General features: G+C 38.6%; 1 non-coding gene across 1 annotated transcript; it reads left to right on the top strand.

The window, feature by feature from the left end:
* Positions 1-1,419: 1,419 nt before the first annotated feature.
* On the top strand, positions 1,420-1,527 carry LOC148580930 (small nucleolar RNA R71). Its single transcript, XR_015897290.1, has one exon. It is a non-coding gene; the product is annotated as a small nucleolar RNA R71 (small nucleolar RNA).
* The last annotated feature ends 19,039 nt before the right edge of the window (positions 1,528-20,566 follow it).

Below are 20,566 nucleotides of genomic sequence, written 5' to 3' on the forward strand. Positions count from 1 at the left end.
TCTTGTTGTGGCTAGGAAAGGTTTTCCTAGGATGATGGATTCATCCTCATCCTTCCCAGTATCTAGGACTATGAAATCAGTAGGGATGTAAAGGCCTTCAACCTTTACTAACACGTCCTCTACTTGTCCATAAGCCTGTTTTCTTGAATTGTCTACCATCTCTAATGAGATTTTAGTGGCTTGCACCCCATAGATTCCCAGTTTCTCTATTACAGAGAGGGGCATGAGGTTTATTCCTGAACCAAGGTCACACAGAGCCTTAAAGATCATGGTGCCTATGGTACAAGGTATTATGAACTTTCCAGGATCCTGTTTCTTCTGAGGCAATGTCAGTTGATCCAGATCACTCAGTTCATTGGTGAACAAGGGAGGTTCATCTTCCCAAGTCTCAATACCAAATAATTTGGCATTCAGCTTCATGATTGCACCAAGACACTTGGCAGCTTGCTCTTCAGTAACATCCTCATTCTCTTCAGAAGAAGAATACTCTTCAGAGCTCATGAATGGTGTAAGGATATTCAATGGAATCTCTATAGTCTCTAGATGAGTCTCAGATTCCTTTGGTTCCTCAGAGGGAAGCTCCTTATTGATCACTGGACGTCCCAGGAGGTCTTCCTCACTGGGATTCACGTCCTCTCCTCCCCTTACAGGTTCGGCCATTGTGATTAATTCAATGGCCTTGCACTCTCCTTTTGGATTTTCTTCTGTATTGCTTGGGAGAGTACTAGGAGGGATTTCAGTGATCCTTTTACTCAGCTGGCCCACTTGTGCTTCCAAATTTCTAATGGAAGACCTTGTTTCATTCATGAAACTTACAGTGGCCTTAGATAGATCAGAGACTAAGTTTGCTAAATTAGAGGTATTTTGTTCAGAGTCCTCTGTCTGTTGCTGAGTGGATGATGGAAAAGGTTTGCTATTGCTAAACCTGTTTCTTCCACCATTATTAAAGCCTTGTTGAGGCTTTTGATCCTTCCATGAGAAATTTGGATGATTTCTCCATGATGGATTATAGGTATTTCCATAAGGTTCACCTAAGTAATTTACCTCTGCTATTGCAGGGTTCTCAGGATCATAAGCTTCTTCTTCAGAAGATGCCTCTTGAGTACTGTTGGATGTAGCTTGCATTCCATTCAGACTCTGAGAAATCATATTGACTTGCTAAGTCAATATTTTGTTCTGAGCCAATATGGCATTCAGAGTATCAATTTCAAGAACTCCCTTCTTCATAGGCGTCCCATTACTCACAGGATTCCTCTCAGAAGTGTACATGAACTGGTTATTAGCAACCATGTCAATGAGTTCTTGAGCTTCTGCAGGTGTTTTCTTTAGGTAAATGGATCCACCTACAGAAGTATCCAATGACATCTTTGATAGCTCAGATAAACCATCATAGAATATATCCAGGATGGTCCATTCTGAAAGCATGTCAGAAGGACACTTTTTGGTCAGCTGCTTGTATCTTTCCCAAGCTTCATAGAGGGATTCACCTTCTTTCTGTCTGAAGGTTTGAACATCCACTCTAAGCTTGCTCAACTTTTGAGGAAGAAAGAACTTGGCTAAGAAAGCCGTGACCAGCTTATCCCAAGAGTTCAGGCTGTCTTTGGGTTGAGAGTCCAACCACACTCTAGCTCTGTCTCTTACAGCAAAAGGGAAAAGCATGAGCCTGTAGACTTCAGGATCTACTCCATTAGTCTTAACAGTATCACAGATCTGCAAGAATTCAGTTAAGAACTGAAAAGGATCTTCAGATGGAAGTCCATGAAACTTGCAGTTCTGCTACATCAGAGAAACTAGCTGAGGTTTCAGCTCAAAGTTGTTTGCTCCAATGGCTGGAATGGAGATGCTTCTTCCATGTAAATTGGAATTTGGTGTAGTAAAGTCACCAAGCATCCTCCTTGCATTATTATTGTTGGGTTCGGCTGCCATCTCCTTTACTTGTTCAAAATTTTCAATAAGGTTGTCTCTGGATTGTTGTAATTTAGCTTCTCTTAGTTTCCTCTTTAGAATCCTTTCAGGTTCTGGATCAGCTTCAACAAGAATGCCTTTTTCTTTGTTCCTGCTCATAAAAAAGAGAAGAGAACAAGAAAAGAAGAGGAATCCTCTATGTCACAGTAAAGAGGTTCCTTAATGTTAGTAGAAAAAGAAAAGGAATATGGGTGAAGAAGAATGAAGAACCCAAACACAAGGGTAAGGATAGGAGCAGTGAATTGAGATGAGGAGATGTTAGTAGATGAATAAATAAATAGAATAAGATGAGAGAGGGAGAATTTCGAAAATAATTTTTTAAAAAGAGTTAGTGATTTTCAAAAATAGTTTTTGAAAAAGGTTAGTAGTTTTTCGAAAATTAAAATAAAAAATCAAAATAATTAGTTAATTAAAAAGAATTTTTGAAAAAGAGGGAAGACATTTTCGAAAATTAGAGAGAGAGAGAGTTAGTTAGGTAGTTTTGAAAAAGATAAGAAACAAACAAAAAGTTAGTTAGTTAGTTGAAACAATTTTGAAAATCAATTTTGAAAAGATAAGGAGATAAGAAGTTAGAAAAGATATTTTAAAATCAAATTTTTGAAAAAGATAGAATAAGAAGATATTTTTGAAAAGATTTGATTGAAATTAGTTTTGAAAAAGATTTGGTTTTTTAAAATCACAATTAATGACTTGATTCACAAGAAATCACAAGATATGATTCTAGAACTCAAAAGTTTGAATCTTTCTTAGCAAGCAAGTAGCAAACTTGAAATTTTTGAATCAAAACATTAATTGGTGATGTTATTTTCGAAAATTAGGATATAAAGATAAGAAAAAGATTTTTGAAAAATATTTTTAAAATTTTCGAAAATAAATAAGAAAAATGAAAAAGATTTGATTTTTGAAAAAGATTTTGAAAAAGATAAGATTTTTTAACTTGAAAATTTGATTTGACTCATAAAAATAACTAGATTTTAAAAATTTTTGAAAAAGTCAAATCTAATTTTCGAAATTTTGAGAGAAAAGAGGGAAAGATATTTTTTTGATTTTTGAATTTTTATGATGAGAGAGAGAAACATGAAAATGATGCAATGCATGAAAATTTTGGATCAAAACAATGAATGCATGCAAGAATGCTATGAATGTCAAGATGAACACCAATAACACTTTGAAGATCATGATGAACATCAAGAACATATTTTTGAAAATTTTTATATGCAATGAAAACATGCAAGACATCAAACTTAGAAATCTTTAATGCTTAGGCACTAAGAATTCAAGAATGCATATGAAAAATACCATACAACACAAAACAAGAAAACATCAAGATCAAACAAGAAGACTTACCAAGAACAACTTGAAGATCATGAAGAACACTATGAATGCATGAATTTTCGAAAAATACAAGATGAATATGCAATTGACACCAAACTTACAATTTGACTCAAGACTCAAACAAGAAACATGAAATATTTTTTATTTTTATGATTTTATGAATTTTTTTGTATTTTCTTTTAAATTTTTTTTTCGAAAATCATTTTGAAAAACAAAAATAAGGATTCCAAAATTTTTAATATGAATTCCAGGAATCTTATGCTCTTTAGTCTAAAGCTCCAATCAAAGGGTCAGGCATGGCTTAATAGCCAGCCAAGCTTTAGTATGTAACTCAAACATGACACGCCTGACATACCCTACAGCCAGCCAGGCTTTAGCATGCTTCATGAAACACTAGAATTCATTCTTAAAAATTCTGAAGAAAAATATATTTTCGAAAACATTTTTATTTTAAAATTTTTTTCGAAAAAAAGGGAAAACTTTTGAAAACTTTTTGAAAAATTTTTTGAAAATAAAACAAAAGAATATTACCTAATCTGAGCAACAAGATGAACCGTCAGTTGTCCAAACTCGAACAATCCCCGGCAACGGCGCCAAAAACTTGGTGCACGAAATTGTGATCTCTGGTAATGGCTACAAAGGCTTGGTGCTCTAATCTCAATTCATAATTTGTCACAACTTCGATACAACTAACCAGCAAGTGCACTAGGTCGTCCAAGTAATAAACCTTACGTGAGTAAGGGTCGATCCCACGGAGATTGTTGGTATGAAGCAAGCTATGGTCACCTTGTAAATCTCAGTTAGGCGGATATAAAATAATTATGGAGTTTTCAAAATTAAATAATAAAAGAAGGATAGAAATACTTATGTAAATCATTGGTGAGAATTTCAGATAAGCGCATAGAGATGCTTTCGTTCCTCTGAATCTCTACTTTCCCGCTGTCTTCATCCAACCAGTCTTACTCCTTTCCATGGCTGGCTTTTTGTAAAGATGTCACCGGTGCCAATGGCTACTTTCAGTCCTCTCGGGAAAATGGTCCAAATGCTCTGTCACAGCACGACTAATCGTCTGGAGGCATCACCCTTATCGATGGTTGCATCCTATTCCTCTCTGTGAAAATGGTTCGATGTGCTGCAACTGCATGGCTAATCATCTTTGAGGTTCTCGATCATACTGGAATAGAATTTACTATCCTTTTGCGTCTGTAACTATGCCCAGCACTTGCGAGTTTGAAGTTCGTCACAGTCATTCAATCCCAGAGTCCTACTTGGAATACCACGGACAAGGTTTAGACTTTCTGGACTCTCATGAATGCCGCCATCAATCTACCTTGTACCACGAAGATTCTGATTAAGAGATCTAAGAGATACTCATTCAATCTAAGGTAGAACGGAAGTGGTTGTCAAGCACGCGTTCATAGGGAATGATGATGATTGTCACGTTCATCACATTCAGGTTGAAGTGCGAATGAATATCTTAGAAGCGAAATAAGATGAATTGAATAGAAAACAGTAGTACTTTGCATTAATCTTTGAGGAACAGCAGAGCTCCACACCTTAATCTATGGAGTGTAGAAACTCTACCGTATGAAAATACATAAGTGAATATAGAGGATAAGCGTGGCCGAGTGGCCAGCCTCCCATGGAGGTCTAGAGATCTAAAAATGATCAAAAGATGTCTAATACAATAGTGAAAAGTCCTATTTATAATAAACTAGTTACTAGGGTTTACAGAAGTAAGTAATTGATCCATAAATCCACTTCCGGGGCCTACATGGTGTGTGCTTGGGCTGAGCTTGAATGTTACACGTGTAGAGGTCCTTCTTGGAGTTGAACGCCAGCTTTTGTGCCATTTTGGGCGTTGAACTCCACTTTGTAACTTGTTTCTGGCGCTGGACGCCAGAATTGGGCATAGAGCTGGCGTTGAACGCCAGTTTGCGTCGTCTAAAATCGTTCAAAGTATGGACTATTATACATTGCTGGAAAGCTCTGGATGTCTACTTTCCAACGCAATTGGAAGCGCGCCATTTTGAGTTCTGTAGCTCCAGAGAATTCATTTTGAGTGCAGGGAGGTCAGAATCCAACAGCATCAGCAGTCCTTCTTCAACCTCTGAATCTGATTTTTGCTCAAGTCGCTCAATTTTAGCCAGAAAATACCTGAAATCACAGAAAAACACACAAAGTCATAGTAAAGTCGAGAAATGTGAATTTAACATAAAAATTAATGAAAAAATCCCTAAAAGTGACTAGATTCTACTAAAAACATACTAAAAACAATGCCAAAAGCGTATAAATTATCCGCTCATCACTGTTCTTGTGCCTGTGATTCCGAGTGGACTCAGCTAAGTCATTGATCAGTTGCCATGCTTCATCTATGGTCTTGTACTTTTTTAGGGAACCATTACTAGCACCATCCAGTGTAGTTTTATCCCGAGGCTTCATGCCTTGAGTGAAGTTGCTGATCAACACTAGCCTGTCAATCATGTGATGGGGGCATACATCCAGAAGGTTCTTAAAGTGCTCCCAGTACTCATAGAGAGTCTCTGGTTCACCTTGAACAATGCAGGAGATCTCTTTCCTCAATCTATCTGTAACTTCAGCTGGAAAGTATTTTTCCAGGAATTCTCTTCTAAGCGTATCCCAATTGGTAACAGTTGCTTCAGGTTGGGAGTAGTACCACTCCCTTGCCTTTCCCTCAAGAGAAAATGGGAAGGCTGTCAATAGAATAGAAGTTTCATTTACACCATGACGCCTAACAGTAGAACAAGCTGTTTGAAAATCCCTGAGGTGCTTGATAGGCTCTTGAGCAGGTAAGCCATGAAACTTGGGCATCAAGTTGATTAGTGCGGTCTTCAGTTCAAAATCTTCAGCCAGATTTGGATGATGCACTTGATACGGTTGCAGTGTAAAATCTGGGGCTCCAGCTTCCTGGAGAGTAATATTCCTAGGTGCTGCCATTCTATCTGCATGTGAATCAACTGAATCAGTAGTAAAAGAGCTTGTTTCTCTCTCAGATGGCGGTTCAGATTCACCCTCAGATGAGACTGGTGAATTGATAATAATCACTTCACCACCCTCAGAGTCTAACCGATGCCGAGCTCGCCTAATACGTGAAATAGTTCTTTCAATTTCAGGATCAAATGTGGCTAAGCTCGGATCAGGCAGCGAACGCGTCATTCAATGAGAGAAACATACAGCTCATGGTAATAAAATAAATTAAAATATGCAAATAAAAATAAAAATATGTATACTAATTAATAATTTAGCACGCTATTGCAACTCCCCAGCAACGGCGCCATTTTGACGATTAGATTTCTTGCTAGTAAAGAATTTTATAAAAAATAATCACGTTGTAGGTATAGTTTCTAAACCAACAGAGAATCCTTTCATACAAAAACTTTAGTTATCACTAAAGCAAACCCAATAAAATTGATAACCGAAGTATTTAAACCTCGGGTCGTCTCTCAAGGAATTACAGGGAAGTATAATTTATTATTAGTTATGAGATAGTATATTTTTGGAATTTTTGAATAAGGAACAAGAAAAATAAATTGCAAGAAAGTAAATTAATAATTATGAAAAACTCTTGACAAGGTATGAGAACTGGAAATCCTATCCTAGTTATCCTTATCAGGTGTGATGAGAATTGTTTATTGCTCCCACTTAGTTGTCCCTTACTAAATAAAGGAAAGTCAGGTAGACTAATCAACTTGATTCCTCAAGTCCTAGTCAACTCATATGGAAAGACTAGCTTTAGAGGGATCCAAATCAATCAGTAAATTCCAATTTTCAATCAACAGCTGAGTTTGATAACTCAAGTGTCACCAATTACTCAACCAAAGCCAAAAGGGGAAAAAATCCAAATTATTTATATCATAAATGGAAGAAAGTAATCATAATTCTGAAATACCTCAAATTGCATTGAATAAAGAAATTAATTCTAACATGGAGTTCATAAATTGAATTGGGAAAGTAAACAAACTAAAGTCATAGCATAAATAGAAGTAGAAGAGAACATAAATTAAAGGAACATTGAACCTGGAATGAAGAACTAACCATAAACTAAGAGAAATCCTAATCCTAAAACCTAAGAGAGAGGAGAGAGCCTCTATCTAGAAAACTACATCTAAAACCTAAAATTGTTAATAATAAATGTATGATTGATGAATGTTGAATGAATGATTTGATTCCCTCAGTCTCCAGCCTCTATTCTGTGTTTCTGGGCTTGGATTTGGCCGAAAAGGGGCCCAGAAATCGCTGAGGGCATTTTCTGTAATTTTCTGCACGTGGCGTCTGTCACGCGTGCGCGTTGGTCACGCGTGCGCGTCATTTGGCGATTTTTCTTCCCATGCATACGCGTCAGTCACGCGTACGTGTCGCTTGTGTTCTGCGCAAGGCACGCATCCGCGTCGTTCATGCGTGCGTGTCGCTGCTAGTTCCTCAAATATTTTATTTTTATTATTCCTTCCACTTTTACATGTTTCCGTTCCATCCTTTAAGCCATTCCTACCCTATAAAGCCTGAAAATACTTAACACACAGATCACGGCATCGAATGGTAATAAAGGATAATTAAAATTAACACTTTTAAGGCCTCGGAAACATGTTTTCACATCTATCACCGAATAAGGAGGAATTGTAAAACCATGCAAATAATGTGAATAAGTGAGCAAAGACTTGATAAAAACCACTCAATTGAGCACAAGATAAATCATAAAATAGTGGTTTATCAGTGACATTTATGAAAATAGGTGTGTGAATTCTAAATTAGGCGCCGTTTAGAACATACACACTATCATGGAGATCTATGTCACAATTACACAAAAGAAGGATGCACCTCACTCATTCAAGTGTGCTTGAAGTACTTCAAAGAAAACTTGTAGGTTAAGACAACCAAACAAGCAATAAAGAAGCATAAAGACATTCAAGCAAAAATCAAGCAATTGTGAATTGGATAATGAATGGACTTTGATTGATGTGCAAGAAAACTTAATGAACAAAATTAAATATCAAACTTACACACCAATCAATGACACACTCACACACATGTAAATTCATTTGAATCACCTAATTGACATAAAAGTGGAACACATGGGTACTATGGAACTTAGGAAAAAGAAGATAGAAGTGAAAATCAATCACATAGCAAGTGATGGCCAAAATTCACTCACTATATAATGAATCCGTTCTTTGGCAAGCGCACCATAATATCATCAAGTAATAACCCACTAGGAGTGGGGTCAAATCCCATAGAGATTGGTAGATTGAGCAACTTTAATTAATGGGTGAATTAGCTAAGCTAATCAAGAATGATTATGAATGCAGAATTCTAAACAGTAGGATTGTAAATGACTTAAAAATAAGAGAAAGCAATAAAGTGCAGAAATGTAAAGAGCAAGAAAGTAAATGACAAAAACATAAATGACTGAATTGTAAATGGGGAATGGGTTGATAGCAGAAATTAAAGAAAGCTATAAAAAACGGGGAAGATAAGAATAGGGAAGATTCATTGGAGTTGGGAGATATTGCTCTCTTTGGATTAAATTCAGATCATCTCATCTTCAATTATGCAACTCATTTACCTCTTGGCAATCAAGATTGATTGAACCCCAATTCCTTGGTAATTCAATCTCTCAAATCTTGACAATCAACCAATTTCTTGGTCTAATTGCTCATGAAGAGAGATAAGCTTGGTCCCTGATTTTAGCACACATCATCATAGATCCAAATATTTGGGCAAATTTCATGTCACCGTATCCAATTCCAAAACCCAGATCTACTTAATGTGAGAAGGGATTTCAAGCATAGTTTCATGTTTCCTTTTCCAAGGTTCCCATGAAATCCAATTTGCATTCAATCTCTTTTCCAAGATAATTGAACGCTAAGCATGAATAACGAAATTCCTTCTAGCAAATCAAAGAGAAGATGAAGAGAAGAAGAAATTCACTATCAATTAATCCATCAAGTACAATAGAGCTCTCTCTCCCATTGAGAGGGAAATTAGCTTCTTACAGATCTCAAGTACAAAACGGAAATTCAATCTGGAAAATAAACTAAGTGCAAAAGTGAAAGAAAAGCATAAGTTCCTAAAAGTCTCCAGAAGCTAAAAGTTCCAAAGGTTCATTTCTAATTCAAGGTACCACCTATTTATACAAATTTTCTGTGAGTCCTCAGGTGTACTTGCAAGTTCTCAAAGTGGGCCTTTCACATTTTTAGTTAGTACAATCCATTTAGCTGAATATTCTACTCCCAGGAGAACGTAGCACTTTTCAGGAGAGTGGAGCGCTCTTGCACCAACGTGTACGCGTCACCTACGCGTGTGCGTCATTCAGCATTTTGCACTTGTCATGCATACGAATCACCCACGCGTGCGCGTCATCATTGTCTTCAGCACTTTTCATGCGCACGCATCACCCACGCGTACGCATCATCTTCAGCGCTCTTCAGGAGAGCGTAGCGTTCGCGCCAAGAGCGCTCTCCCACGCGTACGCGTGGCCTTTCAAATACCCCTTCCACGCGTACACATCACCCACGCATAGGCGTCGCTAGCCAAACTTTTAATCCCAACTTTGAAAACTATCGCAGGCACTCTTGGTTGAAGAACGTAGCGCTCTTGGGTGAAGAATGTAGCTCCTCCTACGCGAACGCGTCATCCACGCTTACGCGTCATCCACGCGTACGCGTCATCCACGCGTACGCGTCATCCACGCGTACGCGTGGCCTTTCAAAAATACCACTTTCACGCTCATGCTTTCTCCACGCGTTCGCATGATCCTTCAGAATGCCACTTCCACGCGTACGCGTCACCCACTCGTACGCGTCGCTAGCCAAATTTTCTTGGGTGAAGAACGTAGCGCTCTTGAAGGCGAGCGTAATGTTATCCTGGTCATGTATGGTGCTGCAGGAGAACGTACCGCTTTTTGCAAGAAATGCAGCGCCAGAGGTGCTCCCCTGTTTTCATCCTTTGTTGTTCTTTTCACCTGAAATTCAAGCAAAACACATTTGAAAGTAATGTCCCTTAATTTCATCATATAGTTCATATAATTGCATCACTTGAATGAAATTTTACTGATTCTATGGTCCTTTTAGGGTACTAGGTGTTAAAACACCCTAAGAATCTACTTGCTCAGGTCTCTCTTCTTGACACATCTTCACCACAAGCATCTACTAGGATCTTGGCTCTTTGAGTTATTTGTTTTTTTCTTTTATCCTAGTAGTTGATGCTCAAATCCTTGGGTCTTGCTTACTACTTCTAGGTTCTATTGATTTTCAAGGGTCATCCTTAGCATCTACTTGTAATGTCCCCTGGGTCTAATTTTTTCATTATGAATTACTCACTTCCAAACTTCAATTCAAGGTTTTATACTTGTTTCTCATCTTATAATTTTGAATCCAGCTCACTTGGGTCTTAGTCTCTTATTCTTATTTTGCAACAACTCATCATTGACTCTTTATGGAAACAAACTAATTTAATTAATACGGTGAAAACTTAACAAGAGACATTTTCTTTCTCAAAATGAAAACTGAAAATCAAAGGACTCATAGAAGGGCTCTAAAACTATCAGCAGACATATCAAAGCAAAAGGGGCACTAAGCAGTAAACTCAGAGAGTAGATTTTCAACATGAAACTCAACAACCTTTGCTCATTATGATGCAGCTTTAATGCATAGGTCCCGGCTCCTTTATCCTTCCTCTTGGATGACACATCACCATCCTTCTTCCTGGGGCTCTTTCTTGTGCTGGGGTGTACTTTATCTTCCAAAATCTTAGCCTCCTAAATGGCATTCATTTTATGTGTCTCATGGACACCAAGCTTAGGTTCTTTGTATCTAGTAACTAGCTAATAATGGTGGCCACACCAAACTTAAATTTTTGGCTTACTCTTAAAATTTAATCAAATTATTGTAAGTCCAAAAATTAAGTGGGTTAGTGGCCAAACCAAACTTAGTTCCTCAACCAGCTTCTCAACCCAATTAACAACATCACATAATGTAAGTCTGTGGCCATTGACAGTGAAAGTCCTCTGAGTGAGTCTCCCAAGTAGTCCTCTGGGTTAGTGGCCACACCAAACTTTGCTCCTCTAGTGAGTCTCCCAAGTAGTGCTTAAGTCTGTGGCCATTGACAGTGAAAGTCCTCTGAGTCTTCTCATCCATAAGCTCCACATGACCATAAGGGGAGGCCTTGACTATGGTGAAGGGTCCAGACCATCTTGATTTTATCTTCTCTGGGAAAAACTTGAGCCTTCAGTTGTAAAACAGCACCTTTTGACCTTCTACAAACTCTCTTCTTGCTAGCTTTTGATCATGCCATTTCTTTGTTTTCTCCTTGTAGATTTTGGCATTTTTATAGGCTTGAGTTCCGAATTCTTCTAGTTCATTCAGCTGTGATGAGAGAAAAACGATTCCACACAAACTCACCAGCAAGTATACTGGGTTGCATCAAGTAATAATAACTCACAGGAATGAGGTCAATCCCACAGGGATTGATGGATTAAGCAACTTTAGCATGGTGATGAATTTAGTTAAGCTAATATTGATGATTTGAGTAGAAATTGATTGATAAAATGTAAATTGAAGATATTGTAAATTGCTGAAAGTAAATTGACTGAAACTTAAATGGAAAGAAACTTAAATTGCTGAATCTTAAAGTGTAAGAAATCTAAAAGAGCTGAAACTTAAATTACAAGAAATATAAATAGATGAATCTTGGAATGCAGGAAAGTAAAATTGTAGAATCTAAATTGCGAAGAAACGTAAATTGCATGAATTATAAAGGGAATCAGGTGAAGGGATTCAAGCAGCAAAATAAATTAAATGAAAATTGGAATTAGAGAAGTTTGAAATGAAGAAAATCAGAGAAAGTGATTCATCAGGGATTGGAGATACTGCAATCCTTCATGAATCAACTGGGTCTCAACTCCTTCCTCAATCAGTTATGTAGATCTATGGCGGATTGAAATTGATTGGATCCCAATTCCTTGGTAATCCAATCTCTCTAATCACAATCAATCTTGCCAATTCCTTGATCTAATTGTCATGAGAAGAGTAAGAGAACATTCTCTTATCCATTAGCCACACAAATTTTCAAAACCTTAATTCCTCCCGAATAGTGTTAGTAATGAGAATTGTGAAGGATAGAGCTTCAGATCTAATGCAAGTGATTCCCCTTCTGAGGCTCACACAAGCATTCAATTGAATTCAACCCCCTTCTGGAGCGAAGAATTCTAAATCAAAACAGAAGATATCCAATAGCTACAAAAATAAATTGAGAAGAGGGAGAATTTCATTGATTCATTGGAATTACAATAGAGCTCCTCCCCCTAATGAATTTGGGGTTTAGTTCCTCATTGCTCAAGTAAAACCAGAAAATAGAAAGTTACAGAAAAAATGTAGAAGGAAAACTCAAAAAGGAAAAATTACAAGATCTGCTTTGCTAACTAATTCTAACTACTCTTTCCTATTGGCTAGCTAACTCCTTTTTCAATCAGATTCTTCTCTATTTATACACCTTCAATTGATCCTTCATGTTCTTGGATTGGGCCTCTTGATCCTTATTGGGGTTGATTGGGTTGGCGCCAAATGTGATCTTGAAAAGAAGTGTGCCAATTATGCATTTCTGGTATTAAAGTTGGAGTCAACGTTTTCAGCCAAACGTTGAGTCAAACGTTCTTGTGAAAAATTGGGTTCTGGTTCTGTCATCAGCGTTTGACTCAACGTTCGCCTGTCCACGCGTACGCGTCACTCACGCATACGCGTCACTCACGCGTACGCGTCACTCATGCGTACGTGTGAAAGCTATGTTTTTGCCTTTCGACGCGTATGCGTGCACCACGCTTACGCGTGCATTGCCATTTTTCCTATCCACGCGTACGCGTCACTGATGCGTGCGCGTCGATTCAAGTTTATCCATTCCAAATTATGGGCTCCTCATCACGGACGATGGAGGCAAATGTTTGAGGCAACGTTGAACCTCCAACGTTCGTTATGTCAGGCGTACGCGTGAATGGTCAATTTTGCCATTTCATGCGTGCGCGTGACTCACGCTTACGCATGGATTAAGAAATTTTCCATTTTCATGCGTACGCGTCATCGACGCGTACGCATCGCCCAAAAATTTTCTGGCTCCAGAATTGAAAACCATTGAAGACGTTGGAGGTAACGTTGGACCTCCAACTTTCTCTCATATGCCATACCAGCATTCTGTAGCTTCCCACGTTTGAGGCAACGGTAGTGACGTTGGCACCCAATTCTTCTCTATAAAAACGTTACCTTCAACGTTGGTGGATCAACGTTGCTACCAACGTTGAATCTTCCTCTCTTCTTCTATACTCTTTGCTCTGTTTCGTCTTCTTCTTTCTTGCCTCGTTTCACCTAAAATCAAGTAAACAATTTCATCAAAGTTGGCTATAATCATAGAGTATTTGCATCATTCATAATATCTATTAAAAGTAGCTCGAAACCTTATGAAAAAGCACAATAACAACCATGTTTACTTGATTCAGGAGATGTATAAATTTTCAATCCAACTGCTTACTTGTTGCCCAAGAAAGTATGAAAACCTAATAAAAACTAGTGAAAAATGCTAGTGAAACTAGCATAAGATGACTTGTCATCAAGCTGTAGCAATCTTCTTTCCCCAGCAACTTGATTATCAAAGTTTAACATCTTTAGAGCCCAAAATGCTCTATGTTCAAGCTCCACTGGAAGATGACAAGCCTTTCCAAACACCAATTGATATGGAGACGTGCCAATGGGTGTCTTAAAAGCTATCCTATAAGCCCATAATGCATCATCTAGCTTCTTGGACCAATCCTTTCTTGAGTTTCCAACAGTCTTCTCAAAGATTCTCTTGAGCTCTCTATTTGAAATTTCAGCTTGACCATTGGTTTGTGGATGGTATGGGGTTGCTACCTTGTGCTTGACACCATATTTTAGGAGGAGTGTCTCAAGTTGTTTGTTACAAAAATGAGTTCCCCTATCACTTATAAGAGCTCTTGGAACCCCAAACCGGCTGAATATATTCTTCCTCAAGAAATTAATCACCACTTTGTTATCATTTGTTGGAGTAGCTATGGATTCTACCCATTTTGACACATAATCCACAACCACCAATATGTAGTTGTTTGAGTATGAGGGTGGGAATGGTCCCATAAAATCATTCCCCCGAACATCAAACAACTCCAACTCTATGATGAATCTCTATGACATTTCATTTTTCTTGGGTAGGTTGCCAGCTCTTTGACATTCATTGCACCTTGTCACAAACTCCTTTGCATCTTTGAATATTGTAGACCAAAAGAATCCATATTGTAACACATTGTGTGCAGTCCTTTCTCCACTAAAATGTCCTCCATAGATAGATCTATGGCAATGCCAAATGACCTCTTGTCCTTCCTCATGAGAGATGCATCTTCTTAGAATTTCATCAGCACAGCTCTTGAAGAGGTAAGGCTCATCAGAAATGTAGTGCTTGGCATCATTGATGAGCTTTCTTTTTTAATGTTTGTTGATGTTGGAAGGTAGTCCAATAGCCTTGAAATTGGCTATATCCGCAAACCAGGGGGCTTCTTGGATCATCATCAACTGTTCATCCAGAAAGCTATCATTTACTGGAGGGCTGTGTGCTTTATCTTTCTCTTTTGGAATCCTTGATAGGTGGTCAACCACCTTATTCTCTGCCCCACTTCTATCCTTGATTTCAATGTTGAACTGTTGGAGTAGCAAGATCCATCTTATCAGTCTGGGCTTGGTTTCCTGCTTGGTCAGTAAACACAATGACTTTAGAACCAATGAGATATGACCTAAACTTATCAAATGCAAAGACTATATAGCAAGGAGTTTTTTTTCTGTGGTGGTGTAGTTCTTTTAAGCTTCCTTAAGAACCTTGCTAGCATAATAGATAACATGTACTAGCTTATCTCTCCGTTGTCCTAAAATAGCACCAATAACAAAGTCTGATGCATCACACAACAATTCAAAAGGTAAGTCCCAACTAGGTGGTGCTATAACAGGTACAGAGGAAAGTTTACTTTTAAGCTCATCAAAGGCTTGCATGCATTCTCTATCAAACATAAAAGGGACATTAGAGACAAGAAAGTTACTTAAAGATTTGACAATTTTTGAAAAGACTCTGATGAACCTTCTATAGAACCCAATATGTCCCAAGAAACTTCTAATTGCTTTGACATTGCAAGGTGGGGGTAATTTTTCAATCACTTCCACCTTGGCTCTATCTACTTCTATGCCTTTCTTAGAGATTTTGTGGCCAAGGACTACCCCTTCAATGACCATAAAATGGCACTTTTCCCAGTTCAAATCTAGTTAAGTCTCTTGGCATCTCTTGAGCACCAAGGCAAGATGGTGTAGGCAATTAGGAAAAGAGACACCAAACACTAAAAAATCATCCATGAATACCTCAATAAACCTCTCAATCATATCAGAAAAAATCGACAGCATGCACCTTTGGAATGTGGCAGGTGCATTGCACAAACCAAAGGACATGCGTCTATATGCAAAAACACCATAAGGACAAGTAAAGGAAGTCTTTTCTTGGTCTTTAGGGTCTACTACAATCTGATTGTAGCCTTAGTATCCATCCAATAAACAGTAGTATTCATGTCCAGCAAGCCTCTCCAACATTTGATCCATGAAGGGTAGAGGAAAATGCTCCTTCCTTGTGGCTTCATTGAGCTTCCTATAATCTATGCACATGCGTTATCCAGTCACTTTTCTTGTTGGTATTAATTCATTTCTTTCATTTGGCACAACAGTGATTCCTCCCTTCTTGGGGAATACTTGCACTGGGCTCACCCAAGGGCTGTCTGAGATTGGGTAGTGATACACCACTATTTCATGGTATATTCTGTGCTTAATTTAAGTTGATTTTATCCACTTTTCCCACATTTATTCAACGAAATAGCATGGTTTTATGATTTCTTCCTAAAGTGTGCTTAAGTGTAAACACGTGCTTTTTAGGCCCTTAATTTGCTAGCTTTAATTCACCTTTGATTCCACTAGATGCCTTGATGAATTCGTTGAGTGATTTCAGGTTGAAAAGGCTAGGAATAGATCAAAGGAATTAAGAGAAATGAATACAAAGTGAAAAAATCATGGAAAATCCAGGATTTGGGATGCATTCACAGATGCACACGCATGGAATTGGAGTCGCATGATGATGCGTATGCTCACATGACGCGTACGCGTAAAAGAAAAAATGCCAAGCGACGCGTATGCATGACCCACGCGTACGCGTCGATGCTCGCACATGCAGAAATCAAGAAGAGTCTAGGGGGGATCACATAGTTTAGTTTAGAGTTAGTTTCTAGAGAGAGAAGCTCTCTCTTCTCTCTAGAATTAAGTTAGATCTAGATTAGGATTTCTTAGATCTAGGTTTAATTCTTGCTTTGATTTACTTTTCCTTTACAAATTCTTGTTCCTCTACCTTTCCTCTCTCTAGTTTTGTACTTTACCCCTTGTAATTGGTTACTTTGTTATTGATGCACTCTTGTTTCTTCTATTTTCCATTAATGCAATTTTATGTTTCATGTTCCTTTATTGTTGATTTGAATTGTTGTTGTTTAATTCCTTGAAATTGAGTAGTGTAGATTTACTTTTCTTGCAATTTCATCTTGCTTTCCTTTTATGTCTTCTAAGTGTTTGACTAAATGCTTGGAAGGATGCTAGAGTAGCTTTTTCTCCTCTTGGCTTTGGCTGAGTAATTGGAGACTCTTGAGTTATCAAACTCCTTTGTTGATTGATAATTGGAAGTTGCTAATTGACTTGAAATGACACTAACTCTAGTCCTTCCTTAGGATTTGACTAGGACTTGTGGACTCAAGTTGATTTAGCAACTTGACTTTCCTTCATAGTTAGAGGTTGAATAAGTGGGAGCAATGGACAATTGATGTCACAATTGAGGATGATAATGAGGATAGGACTTCTAGTTCTCATTTCTTGCCAAGAGCTTTCTTAGCTATTAGTTTTATTCTTACAATTTACTTTTCTTGTTCCTTATTCAAAACCCAAAAATATACATCTCATAACCAATAACAAGAACACTTTCCTGCAATTCTTTTGAGAGATGACCCGAGGTTTGAATACTTCGGTTATTTTTATTGGGGTTTGTTACATGTGACAACCAATTTTTGTATGAGAGGATCATTTGTTGGTTTAGAAACTATACTTGCAACGAGATTTCAATTGTGAAATTATATACCATCAAAAACCCATTCATTAAAATGGCGCTGTTGCCGGGGAGTTACAATGGTGTTATATTTTTGGCTATTGTGAATATGTTAATATTGTGAATATGTTTGTCTTTTGCTTGTTTGTTGGTTTTTGCTAGCTCTAGGGTTTTATTTCATTATTTCTTGTTAGCTTTTGTCTTTATTTTGTCTTTTTATTATTCATTCTCATCACTTTGGCTCTGAGTGTGCTTACAATTATGTTGTAGGGAATGGAACCTTCAATGAGGATATGCATCAAGGGTGGAACAATCAAGGATGGGAGGAGCCTCAAGGGATTGATCAACCTTTTTGGCAACAACCTCCTCCAGTTTCTTATAGGTATAATCCAACTCTTAATGCATATCAATCCAATAGCTATGGTGAACCCCCTTGTAGTTACCAACAAGCACCACCATATGCTTATGAACCTCACCATCAACATAACCCTTAACCATACTCACAAGCCCCTTTTTACCAAACACCTTCATATGACCCTAATCCTTACCCACCATACCAATAATCATATGAGCCAGATGAACCACACATAGAACTACCACCATTCCAACCTCAAGAATTCCAGGAACCACCTCCTCCATACTATTACCAAGATGAACCACCTCCAATGTATGCAAATTTTTACCCACAAGATGAATCTTACTTTCCACCACAACCCTCCATGGAAGAGTATTCATGTCCATCGATCCAAGAGCAATATGATCTTGCTTATCTTAGCAAGTTGGAACAAGAATAAAGAGATTGTGTCAAGGAATCAATAGATCGGCTTCAAGAAACCATGGAGTGTGTTGTGCAACAAGTGCAAAAATTGGAGAGTGTTGAACCGCCACAACCCTACCAAGAAGAACCACCTTCCTATTATGAACCCTTCCTCCAAAATAATGAATCTTCCTATCTACCCCAAGCCCCAATTGATGATTCTCTCACTTTGCTACTTCAAGAACAAAGAGAAATGCAAAGGGAGGCACTAGAATCCGTGGCCGCCTTGGAAGAGGTAGTAAACCGATTAGCCTCCCAATGCTTGAGCACTCAAGGAACTTCCATGGCCACATATGGAGAATCGGTTGAAGAGCAAAGCATGAAGGAGAGATTGGAAACATCAGTGATAAATGAGGATTGTTGCTTTGTGCTGGAACAATTGGAGGAACCTTTGACTGATGAAGACAAGGAAGAAGTGGTTGAAGATTTGGGAGATGAAGAGTCTCCATGGGAATCTAAGGTCATAGAAAATCCCTCCAACAAGATTGAAGTTGATGTTGAAGAGGAAAAGGCGCATCCTCCAAAGCATATCCCATATGAAGAATTGGATGGGATAGAGAAAGAAATGAGTTCCCTTGGAATTGAAGATCAAGCATCAGGGAATCTTGGTGAAGAAGATACAATTGATGAACAACAGGTTGAAATTGAGAAATCTTGTGAAGAGATAAAGGTCCTTAGAAAAAAGAGGACGGGATACGCTTTGTCAAGATCCTTGGAAGCCTCTTTGCCTTGGTTGTCATCTACTTCTATATTTGAGTTAGTGACATTCATTTCTATTAGCTTTATTATCCCACTCGAATATGACTTGGTTGAAACGGATGGTCAACTTAGGGAATTGTTCATACCCTGGGTCGAGCTATGCGACCCAGGATGATTAGAGACACAAGTGACCGACCTCTTCAGGTTGGGTTGCCACCGGCCTCTTCTTTAAGAGTTCGGCCAAATCACCAGAGGAGCCCAAAGCAGACCTAAACAAAAGAACACAGCCCAAATCTAAAGGCAGCCAAAGACTAGAAAGATAAGGGCGGTTCCCCTTAAAGATAAGATGACTTCACTCAAAGATAAGATAACCAACTTATCTTGAAGAAAGGTCACTCCCCACTACTATAAATACACTGAAGCACCCAGGTATAACTCATACTCTGATTCTACTAAAAACCTGCCTAAAGCATGTGCTAACTTAAGCATCGTAGTCTCTTGCATGTACCACCACCCTCCGTTGATCAAGGATCAGCAACTCCACCACATCCAACAAGTCAGACACGACAGCTCCGGCCACCACAGCAGATCTCATCCGAGATCGGCCTTCAGTTTCAGGTAACCCTCGGAACATTGGTGCTGTTGCCGGGGAACCTGGAAGTCATCCCATCATCATGGTCGATAACCTTGACAACGACCACAATTCTGATCTGGAAAACAGGATGCCGCATAAGAACGTGAACATCACACCAAAAAATGCACCTCAACCAAACGGAGACAAGCATTCGCCTAACACGGAAATCTTAGAGGCCCTACAAGCTCAACAGGATTGTCTCAAACAGCTCAAAAAAGAGGCCGAGCATCAACGAGAAGCCGAGAGGAACCTCCAGAGAGAAACTAGGCGACGTCGAGAGCGAGAGGATGAGCTCCTAAAGCTCGAGGCCGATCTCAAACCTAAAACCGTTCAGTCCAGTCACGATGACAGCTCCCACAACGACCAAGATCCCTTCACCAAAAAGATCATGAAAGATAAAGTTCCAAAGGATTTTAAAGCTCCCGACATGACCTCATATGACGGTACCTCTGATCCAAGCCATCATCTCAGCAATTTCAGAAGCAGAATGTATCTCACTAACGCCTCGGACGCTGTTTGATGCAAAGCCTTCCCGACTTCCCTGACAAAGATAGGAATAAAATGGTTCGATAGTTTGCCGTCTAGATCCATCACAAGTTTTGACGACTTAGCCAAAAAATTCCTTGCTAGATTCTCCATCCAGAAGGACAAAGCCAAACACGCCCCGAGCCTATTAGGGATCAAGCAAGGAGATCGGGAAAGTCTTCGCAACTACATGGAAAGATTCAACAAAGCGTGTGTGGACATACAAATTCTGCCAATGGTAGCAGCCATCATGGGTCTCATCAATGGCCTACGAGAAGGACGTTTTAGTCACTCCATATCAAAAAAGCATCCAACATCTCTGAACGAGGTACAAGAATGGGCAGTAAAGAATATTATCATGGAGGAGAATTTTCGATTAGGAGAAACCTCAAACCCTGGATTCTCCTACC

The sequence above is a fragment of the Arachis ipaensis genome, chromosome B10 (genome assembly GCF_059453495.1).
Source record: "Arachis ipaensis isolate K30076 ecotype BB chromosome B10, ASM5945349v1, whole genome shotgun sequence".
NCBI lineage: Eukaryota > Viridiplantae > Streptophyta > Magnoliopsida > Fabales > Fabaceae > Arachis > Arachis ipaensis.